Consider the following 11,415-nt stretch of genomic DNA (forward strand, 5'->3'; position numbering starts at 1 on the left):
AAAGGGCTGTATACCGTGCGCTACAACTAATAGTTTCTGCAAACGCTCGTAATCCTATATTGTGTGCAGATTGCTTCTGCGAGCCCAGTCATATGGATGATCTTGAGACGATAAGGTACCGGTAGGTCTATTTCTGTGTTCGTCATTGTGTACTTAATTGAACCCTTGAACAATTTAGACAATGCGTCTTTCCGTATGGACACAGAACGGTGTTAACTTGAAAACAGCGTAAGCGTTGTATGTACATACAGAGAAAGATCAGTTTAATGTTAAATTTCCACGTACATCGGTTCTTAAGTATAAGAACGCTAATCGAAATATTTATGAAGGCTGGATCGGTACAGGATTATGAACGAAATGGCAGTACTTAAAAAAAAAAAAAAATGCAAGATATAAGTTACTATGCTACGTAATCGCAAGAATTCCATGCGTAGTTGAATCAATTTTAAGAATTTGTGGCCACCTCTCCGCATGGACTTAAACTCACCAGATTTTTAATTCTGGGTTATCGAGGAAACCTCTATATGTTCTAGAACGTTTGAACTGATACTTGTTATCATTCCAGATGAACAACTTGTAACTGTCTTCGAGAACAGGAATAAACACATGCAGACAGTCTACATGTTCATGGGGTAAGACGTTCTTACGTACTGTTCTATTAGTACACTGCATATGAACAATTACCTCTCAAACGCACTGCACGACGGCTTTCCAGAAAGTAACTCACGTTTTAAAATAATAATAATAAAGACCAGATAAAGTAGGTATTTTTTTCATATATACGTTTTGAAGCGACATTCTTACACTACTTTTCCGCTTAGTCGCAGTACAGGTTCAGGTACTTATCACAGCGACAAACGAGTTTACAAAATCCGCTGCCATAGAGTTGTCTCTTGTTACTTCAACCATTCCTGCACGCCTGCCTGAAGGTCTATGTCATCAAAGCACTGCGTTGCCAGCTTTCATGTGGAGAAGCAAGTGGTAGTGGAGCTATATAGCGGAAGGTCAAAAACCTCCAAATGAAAGCCCTGTAAGACTTCCAGAGTCCGCTTGAGTGAGTGTGGACGGGTGTTGTCATGGAATACCAGGATTTTTGCTCAGTTTTCCTCGCTGTTTGTTTTGAATTGCTCTTTGCAACTTGTGTAATGTTACACATTTTTCAGTAGTAATTGCTGCACCGCGTTTCAAAAAGTCGATTAGCAGTACAAATTTTCTATCCCAGAACAGTACCCATTCCATAAGTTTTCTTGCAGACATGTTATGTATATTTATTATTATTATTATTATTATTATTATTATTATTTGGTGAATTAGTGTTTCCTCAATCCATGGAATATCTTTTTGTTTCACAACGTTGTTAACCCAAATCTCATCAACAATAACGTTACTATCAACAAAGAAATCACGATCTTTGCTACAGACCTCAAACGATTTCAAAACGGCTATCATCTGCTGAGCTTTGTCTTCCTCTTTCAAAATTTTCGTAACTCAACTTCCACAAAAGTTATACTAGCCGAACTTTTCGGCATCTTCATGTAATAAGCATCGTGAAATTTGCAAGAACGTAAACGAGAGCTCTGTTATCGTAAACCGGCAATTTTCATGAATCTTATCACTGATTTTTGTGACCAGTTCATCTGTCGCAAGGCTCAGTCGCTCACTTCGGCCTTTATCATGAACATTTTGTGGTCATCTTTAAAGATGAGGGACTAACGCCTCACTCCACTTTTACTAATCACATCTTTACCGTAAACTTCACACTGTTGTCGATGAATTGTCCATCGTTTAGTGTTCATCGCCAAACATTGTATGACCGAACTCACTTCAGAACTGGTGGTATTTTCAATCGGAGCACTCACATTAACAATGCATTACAAACAGAGTAGAAGCAACACGAACCTTACATATCCACAGCAGGATGCGCACTGAACGGCCGGAATTCCCTGCACAGAATTGCTGTGCTCGCCCCGCTCCTACCGGTACTCCACCGAAACGTGACTTTCTGGATAACCCTCGTATATATAATCGATTTCCAAACTGAGGGTTAAATTATTTCTTTTAGCCAAACATTCTTCGATGATTTCAACTTCAAGTAATGCGGATAACTAGAAAGACTTGTTGAACAAAATATACGCCATACGGTACTACATCAAAATCGATTGTTCTTTTACACGCACAATAGTTATTGTACAAAATTCAGGTAAATTAGGGTTGATTTTACTGACCGTTTTATTCCCTTGTTCTTGATGAATTTCAACCTCATCCAATAAACCAACATTCTAAACCTGGAAAAAAGAACGTCAGTAAAGTCTGATGAAGTATAGCCTACAGAAGTTATCGAAAGTGGATGTATATGTTTAACAATCATACCATTGGATTCCCCGTCTTCTAATTACTATAGAAAGCAAAATTAGACATTTATTCAAGCGCGGGTACTTTTACCATTGGCATGAGCGCGAATTCTTTTTATTTCCTATTTCTTCGATTTATTGTTGATCGCGATAATTGTCCGAGAGAGGAAAAAGCATTTTAAATTTTACGACGCAAAACTTCAGAGATGTCGTTCCAATGAAAAGGAGGAAACCCAAACACAATATTGGACAATTGACCTCATGTCCAAACCACATTGTTGTCTCAGAGATTACTAAACAGTGATTCACGCAGTGGACATGCTTTTATCAAAAAGGCCAAAATACAAGAATTTTCTGTGGACTGGTTTTCTTTTACGGGACGGGGAAGAGGGAGAGAGACGAAAGACGAAGGTGTGTTTATCAACATTTCAAATACCAATACACTATATTGCCACGTGTTTCAAATCGAGATCATTGAATAACAATCTGTACTGATGTCTGTCTGCTTCTCTTCCATGTTTATGATGCTTGTGTGCATAAGATGATACGCAACAACTGGATTGCACATATGTAGTAAGAAAAGAAAGAAATCCTGTTTGTTCCAGTTTCACCTGATTGTAGCAGTGTGTTGTTGACACGAGGTGAGAACTGAAAGGGGAACAAATGAATACACTATTCTAGCTTATAAACAATATTTTTTCCCCTTTCTAACGTAAAGATGTTGCCAGAACTTTCTCTAGAAATATCAACAGTTTTCATTCTTTTAAAGGAACCCATTTTATTTTTTATTTTTCCCAGTACTACTGCAGATAATTAATTCCTGAACGTAGGAGCCTTATTGTGCTTCAGACAGTACACACTGAACATGTTAAGAGTCCGTTTTAACCTGGTCGAAAAGATTATGAATGTTTAACAAATATTGTAGAAATGTTTAAGATCTATTAAGATAATGAGAGATTCGTTATGTACATTGGTAATAGATGGTAAAATGGACAACGCTCTTAACAAAACGTTAAATTATGCTCGTACTGTGGGCATACGTAACAATTATTATATCCTATCGTAATTTTAATAAAAATTAATGTAAGAGTAAATGCAAGTTGATGTTTAAATTTTTCTTTCTTCAAATACAAGGATCACATATGCCTTTCATAAGCACTATACTTAAAATCTTGAAAACAGCATTTCTCAATGACGGATCGTGACGGAAATCACGTCAGTAAAAATTACAATTTTATCGTTACAAACCATAGGAAGAAAATTTACCTAATGTCATTATCCGCGTGTAAAAGAATTAAGATGTTAGGTAAATTTTATTACCTTAGTTTGTAGCAATAAAACTGTATTTTTACCAATGCGACTTCTCTCACGAGCCGCCACTGGTATTCCCTAACAATTTAATACAAATGTATCAGGCAGACTAAAAAGTAATGAGCTTTTTGCGTGCGTGATTGCGTTAGTGTTCCAAATCTTAGGGTATATGAGTCTCAGTAAGTAAGGTCTAATGTCATACGACAGGTGACAATGGAAACAAGTGGATGTGTTGGAATTCTTATAATCTGATGTAACGTACAGCGCCATGAAGATGAGTGAACTTTTCGCAAACTGTGCTACAGTTTACATTTTCTTTCGATAAAAGGTGCAAATGCTGCGTAGGTCCGTAACCAATCACAGCAAAAGATGAAATTTTGGCAAAAGTAAAGCAAGACTGGCATGTAAACAGTCATTACATCGTCAATAGCCTAAACATCTATTGCCAGAGTTAAATTATTTGGAGAGAGCTGGTTACATGAGGAAGCTTGACGTTTGAGTACTACATGATCTGATACAAAACATTTACTCGGTCGAATTTCTATCTGTGAATCTCTACTGAAACGTAACGAACGCGAGTCACTTCCAAAGCAATTGATCACAAGGGATGAGAACTGGAGAACCTACGATAACAATGTGTCAAAAAGGTCGTGGTTGAAGCGAGGAGCAGCTCCATAGTCTGTGACAAACCTCACCCTGACACCCAGGAAGATTATGCTGTGCGTTTGGTGGGATTGGAAGGGCATCGTATATCTCGAGCTGCTGTTGTCGGGCAGAATGATAGACTCGGACCTCTACTATTCACAATTAGCGCGAGTGAACCTAGCAATTCAAAAGAAACGGTTGGAACTACAGAAGAGTGTTGTATACCATGCTGACAGCGACAGACCGCATACATCTTTAAAGACCCATTAGAAATTGAGAACTTGCCTGAGAGGTTTCCATGCATCCACCGTATAGATAGGTCCTGACACCGTTAAACTATAATTTGTTTCAGTCTCTGTAAAACTCCATGGATGATGTTAAATTAGTTTCAAAAGAGGCCCGTCAAAAGAAAATGCCACAATTTTTTGACCAGAAACCACAGAAATTAGATAGCGACGGGTTTATGGTGTTGTCTACAAAATGGCAGAAAGTCAAATGGTGAATACTTCTTAATGTTTAAGGTACCTTTTTCATAATGCTATTTTAAAACCACAATAAATTTATTCTGAAGTTTGACCTCCAAAACCTTAATACTTTTTTGACAACCTGATATGATAAGTATTAGCAGAGAGCTATAATTTAATACTGGGTACACTTTCAGAGAAGCAAAAAGCTTTCATACATTACCGAAATGAACAGCGGACTTTATTTCTCCTCTTACATATATATTGATACGCAAGAACGACTGAATGAAATTTCAATTTAACATCCCACGATTGTGTCCTTCAGGCTAAGGGAACAAATGATTAAGACAAGTGAATGATGATGGAAGAATTGGTGGAATGAGAAAGTGGGAGGAAACGGGAATATACCGAGAAAATCCACGGACACTATCTTGTCCACTATAAACTTGCTTGACCGGAGATTAAACCAGGGACCCCACGCAACCAGAGGTAATCACTCTATCACTGAGCCACGGTGTCCCTGATACGCAAGAAGTTCTTAAAACACGTATTAAAAATAAAAACACTGGAATAAGCTTTGAACTTACTAATAGAACATGTTATCTGTTTTGTATAGTTCACAGTACAATAGGGCAAATATAATGGAAATTACCCCTTTTGTATTTAATTATTACGGATTCTGACTCACAGCAAGTGATTACCAACTCAAGTCAGTGCATCCCTTACTTTTCAAAAGGTCACATGAACTTTAGTGTTTCTAGTGGAAAAGTACCGTGAAAATGTATACACAGCCATTTCCTCTCCGGAAGTAAACAATAATGCGCATTAGCTTTTATTTCCCTGACCTTCTCAAATTGTAGCGGGCGATTGGAAAGAGATTTCTAATCTCAAAAACAAACGGTGAACCACTTCTCAAGTGAAACAACAACTATGTAACACATGTACGATTAGCGACTGAACTTGGAACATTTTGAACTGATATTTTAATCAAATCTAACATACGAAACAAGCTTCGAGTTAAAAATAAATAAATAAATAAATAAATGCAGTTAAATATGTGTAGGTATTGTTTTCATTAAAATCTCAGAATATTAATTATTTATTCGCATGAGAACAATTACAATCTGCCCTCTCGTACACAAATACGAATTGTTGTAATGTTGTGACAAATGTGCAAACCTAGAGTAAATCGATAACCTGTAAGTGTAGAACAAACACGCAAATGACTAGCTTTTATGGCAAGCTTTAAGTGTCATACAAGCTAAGCCAATCTACTAGGTACTACGTATCTGATGAGTTACTGCATTTGTTTTGTAGAGTCCTTGTTGCTGTGTTTACTTGATGTTATTATGAGAAGAATGTGTTGGGAAAGACACTTGAGTGGTTTTCTGCACTAGTTTGCACGGCTGTCAGAATATAAGAGCAGTAAAAGAAGTAAATACAGACCACTTCTCATTTATTTATTTATTGTATACCATTGTTGTGATCTTAAGTTGGAAATGAAACTTCAGAAAAATTCCCACACAAAGTAATTTGGGCCGACACTCGAAAAATTCTGTAGATAACAAAAACCCTACACTGTAAAAAGTATTAATGTTAATGTTTCTTTGAATACTCCTTAATGTTTAAAGGTTTTTTTTTTTTTTTTTCATATGGGACAATTGAGTTAATAGCTATCTAGATGGGTTAATGTTTGATACCATGTTAAATAGTTCCACATATTCAATGCAAAACGACTTAAAAAGTATGTACACAACGGCTTCGACACAAATTGGACAACGGTTCAACGTATCTCATGTTTTCCTTTAAAAACCTTGTGCACATACACGTGATTTCACATAAAAGCAGTATCTCTAACAGTATTGTCATATGGCTGGGGTCGGCTACAGACAATGAAATCAGTTTACAATCTTGCCGTCTGCACAATTCTATCAGAAGCATAATAAATACATTCACATTGAGAAATTAAATTGAATACATTTTGCTATTTTGTACTAGTAACAAGCTAAAATGAGTGGAAAAAAAATACCACCTTTTCAACAACACCGTAGAAAGAAAATCATGGACGAAATCGTACAAAAAGTCATTGCATCCTCTGCTCGCAAGTCGCGAAAGAGGTCGCTTAAATTTACTTATAAAATTTTATACAGTTCTTTACGATTTTTAATTTTGAAAGCAAAAGCTATGACTGAATTTAGCTTATGTGTGTGTTTTGTGAGTCAGTAACACTCATAATAATCTTTTACGTGTAATACTTAAAATTTGGAAGCCAATTCAACATTAGTGGAACTTAGTTTTATATAAGTCTTTGTACAGTGGTTTTATCTAACATAATTTGTATGTTGAGAGGATATTTGGATAACTTCGGCAATGGTACGTTTACATCTAACAGTGAGATTTATATCACTATACCTCTCTCTGACACTTATGACAATAGTCTCATATTCCCAAAATAGACGAAAACGCGTCATGAAATTTTTCTCTCACAATACGACATAAACCAGAAATGTAAACTTACTATTATTAGAAATTTAAACATGAGTGAAATCAAATAGTTATCAAATTAAAAAGTGCTCCTTTTCAATTAATTTGATATTTTCGTAGACGTATGCTTAAGTGAAAACGCAAATTATATACCTAACATCACGAGATAATTTATATTATTTTAATATTTAGTTCTTAAAGGTTAAGGTATACAATACAACAAAGCAGCTATTTTCATTATACTTTACGCTACCACGATAAATTGTAAATACAGACGATATTTCAGTTATAGTAGAAGAAATAGAGATTTAATTTAATTGGTAAAGAATATGACGTGTTTCTGATGTAAACGTAAACATGTAAGTTACGAAAAAAATGGGAAATTAACAATATTGAGTGGACATTTCTGATAACTGTACAAAAGCAAGTATAAAACAATTGTTATTTTCGGAAAGAAAAGAAAGTTCATGTCTCACAAGGAAACACTGCATAGGTGACACTACCTTCCCTTAGTGTTATCCAGATAGTGAGTGAAGAACGACCCATGAATCAAGAATAGTAAACATTTTAACAAGTAGCAGGAAGTATAATTATGATGTCGGTGAAAAGGGTAATAAAAGTTAGCAACTTCTTCGGGTATTCAAAGGGTATAATTGTGTGCAGTTAGTATTCGGATAGGACTTCTCTGTAGAAGATAGGCGAAGACGATAGACATTCTTATTCCAGCATAGAAATTGGAGAAAATTTACGCATCTGGAATCTGTTCAATATTTATTGTACGTATTGTATCAGAAGTATAGGGTGTTGCTGTTCTATGAGCTTTCATTCGAGATGAATTCTGAAAATTCTTCTCCGCTTCAAGTGACGAACTATATCACAGAATCAAAAGTAAGACGGCAAGGAATAGTAGAAATGACATACTATGTGCTGATAAGTATGGTAAAATAAATCGTAGTGGGATAAATATATTTAAAAAATAGCTAAATAAAAAATAAAGGGACATATAAGTCCCGAAAAACAACTTAACATTAAAGGTAGATATGATATTCAACTAAACACCACCCAATTATTGTTAAATATCAATCTCACGTATCGAGACAAAGTACCTAACAAAATCAACCATAATTACGTACCAAGACTTGCAACAAAGCATCAAAAGAGAATCAATAACTATACAGGAAAAAGTACAAGATGTGTAAGACGGAAACAGGAGTGAAAATAAATTTGTGTAATATATTTAATATATTAGAGCAGGCTAATATTGATGCATACGTAGAAAAGGAGGAAACAAATGAAATGAAATGAAATCTTTGAGTTTTACGTCCCACGGTTATGCCGGTTAGGCTAAAGGAGACGATGATAATGAGAGATGAGTGAAATGGTGGAATGAAGAAAGTGGGAGGAAACGGGAGAACCCCGAGAAAACCCACGAGCACGGTGTTTGTCCACCACAAAGTTCACTTGGCGGGGGCTGGGATCGAACCCGGGACCCCAAGCACCAGAGGTGAGCGCTCTACCACTGAGCCACCGCGCCCCCCAAGGAGGAAACAAGGTACTTAGAAATTTATAATAGGTAAATTCGCAAAGACAACAATATAATTAACAGATGAACTGAAATATATTGGGAAAAAATCATGGGGGTAAATATATTTTCAATGCTTTCTGAAAAGCGAATCAAGTTTAGAAGTAGTTGTTAAATGTTTGTCATCAAAAGGTAAAACACATGACAATGCGAGTCTACTGTTACAATTTTAGGAAGAATTTACGTATCAATAAATGAACAATACGGTAAAAAAAAAAAAAACAAAGATATATATATATGTCGTATACTGGAAATCCTAGAGTAATAATTGATATCTACAGAAGCTTTTAAAACAACTAACCAGGAAATATAAAATGAAATCATGAGAAGTGTTAGAATAGATAAAGCGAGCATCTAAATAGCGATTTGTTTAATGAGGAAAATCATAAAGTCTACAAATCTGAATATATAACGTCTGGGCTAGAAAAGTACATTGGATAAAAGTCAAGTGTCAAGTAACAATATGTGTAGAAATAATTTAACTACAAACAAAAATTTAATCAGAAAAGGTTTTATTGAAGGAAGAAAATAGTAAGCGAAAGTAGAGCAGCATGTTTCTCTTTTTTTGGTTATGATCAAGCAAAATAAGTAACTACTGGCATATATAAATGCCATCTCGAGGATACACTTCAAGGCGTATTGTAAATAAAGTCATACCTAAAAATATTACATTGTCTGTCGTTTATAAATAATCAATCGTTAACAAATAAAATGCAAATTCATTGAAGTGTTGGCCCAAGGGAACAAAAAGCTGCATTTTCTGCGTTGCAGTGAACACTGGTATGCAAAACACGAGCTTCTATTTATAAAACTAACCAGTTATATATCAGCAGATCCTTATTAGCGTACGAGTTCAAACCCATAACGTTGGCATTTGAATTTCATGTAAAATCAGAGGTGAAGTACTTAGAAACACTATTGAAATTTATCAAATCTAAACCTTCACACAGTTTACAAAGTAGCAAGAACTGAGTTTAATCAATATTGTGTTGTGTTCAAAACACGTGACCAAATCAACATCATTATTTTTGTCCCGGGCAGTTTAAATTCTGCTAACCGGTATCTTAAAAAATTATTATTATTAATTTATTATTTGCGGAGATGTAAACGTTATTAACTTTAAAAATGGCATTGAGACAAAGTATTTTACTCAATCGTTAAAATCTTTAACTTACAAAACGTTAATTCAATTAACTTCAAGACAAAAATGTCCTAGACAACTACTATTGGCTGACAACTGAAACTTCAATATTAATGCGGTTAGTTCGGGTTATTCCAATCATCACGTACAACTTCTCTTAGCAGACAAGTCAGTTAAAGGTATAAAATCCAGTAATTAAGTAAAAGAGCACGAAACAAAAGAATTTCGCAATATACTAAACATAATCGACAACTAAGACTTCATTCTCATTAGCCGTAAATGTAAATAATTGTACATAACAAGATTTTTCCATACATTATAACAGACTACTCAACAGACTTTCCTACTTAAACTAATAGTTCTAAAAATGATAAATATATCCAATTCAGAAAAGAATATTGTCGTGATAAACTTACGGAGCTATATCAATAGATTAATCTACAATCTGCAAGCAATTAAAAATAAATAGCTGCCGTGAACGTTTCAAACATTTCTGTTGTTCTTTGTGTGGTATGCTTTTCAACATGACAATTTCGAGAATTATCTTTTCTAAAGTTCGAAATTTCTTCCCTAGAAATTCTTGATTTCTACTCACATACATACTTAATATCTGAAACATAATTATGCTCGATGAGTGTAGGCTAAATGATAAAACTTGCAGTATATAAAACCCTCCTACCAATAAGCAACACATTCACTCTATTTCATCAAAATCCTGAGGCTTTCCGTAAATAAGTTTTCCAGAAGAAAAGACTAGCTAAATCAGTTTCTCGCAGCTAAAAACCGACATTTCACTCTATTTAATGAAAATTATACCCATTTGCAACTACCTAAATGAACATTCATTCATCCAAGTATTACTATATTTAGTGTGTTTAATTTGATTTTCTTTCTATACACTTTCTTTTGTAGTCTTCCCTCGAACTTTTTTATTTCTTTCTGGGGGATAACTGGTCTAACATATTCATTCCTCATTACTTTCTTTTTAAATGAATACGCCTGTATTTTACATGAGTAAGATGAGCACCGAAGGAAACAACTTATGCACGTTTCTAATTGATCTTATTAAATATTTTCCACTTATTCACATAATAATTTATGCATGTAAGATAAGTAACATTTATATATAAACAGTATATAGTCAAAATCTAATTTTTCTCATCTACGTTCTCAAATTAACTGATCTAGAAAATCATCTAAAATGATCCCATACAAGGTAACAAGGAGTCGATTTCTAATTTTTCACATATCAAGTACCGTTTTATTTATTTTTATCACTTTCTTTTTCCAGTTATCACTGATGTATGTGTCGGTGACATCAAATAAACTCCTTTGAATGCTGCTAGACAACAATGGGCGTATTCAACTTTACAAGCAAGAACTTTTTTTTTTTTTTTTTTTTTTTTTTTTTTTTTTTTTTTTTTTTTTTTTACTGAA

At 34.6% G+C, this 11,415-nt stretch overlaps 1 protein-coding gene across 5 annotated transcripts in view; it reads right to left on the reverse strand.

Annotated features, from left to right (window-relative positions):
• Nucleotides 1–11,415, reverse strand: part of spri (Src homology 2 domain-containing protein sprint) — a 946,527-nt gene that overhangs the window by 32,994 nt on the left and 902,118 nt on the right. The gene's annotated exons all lie outside the window — the stretch shown is intronic.

This window comes from Thermobia domestica, chromosome 9 (assembly GCF_964235325.1).
Source record: "Thermobia domestica chromosome 9, izTheDome1.hap1.1, whole genome shotgun sequence".
NCBI lineage: Eukaryota > Metazoa > Arthropoda > Insecta > Zygentoma > Lepismatidae > Thermobia > Thermobia domestica.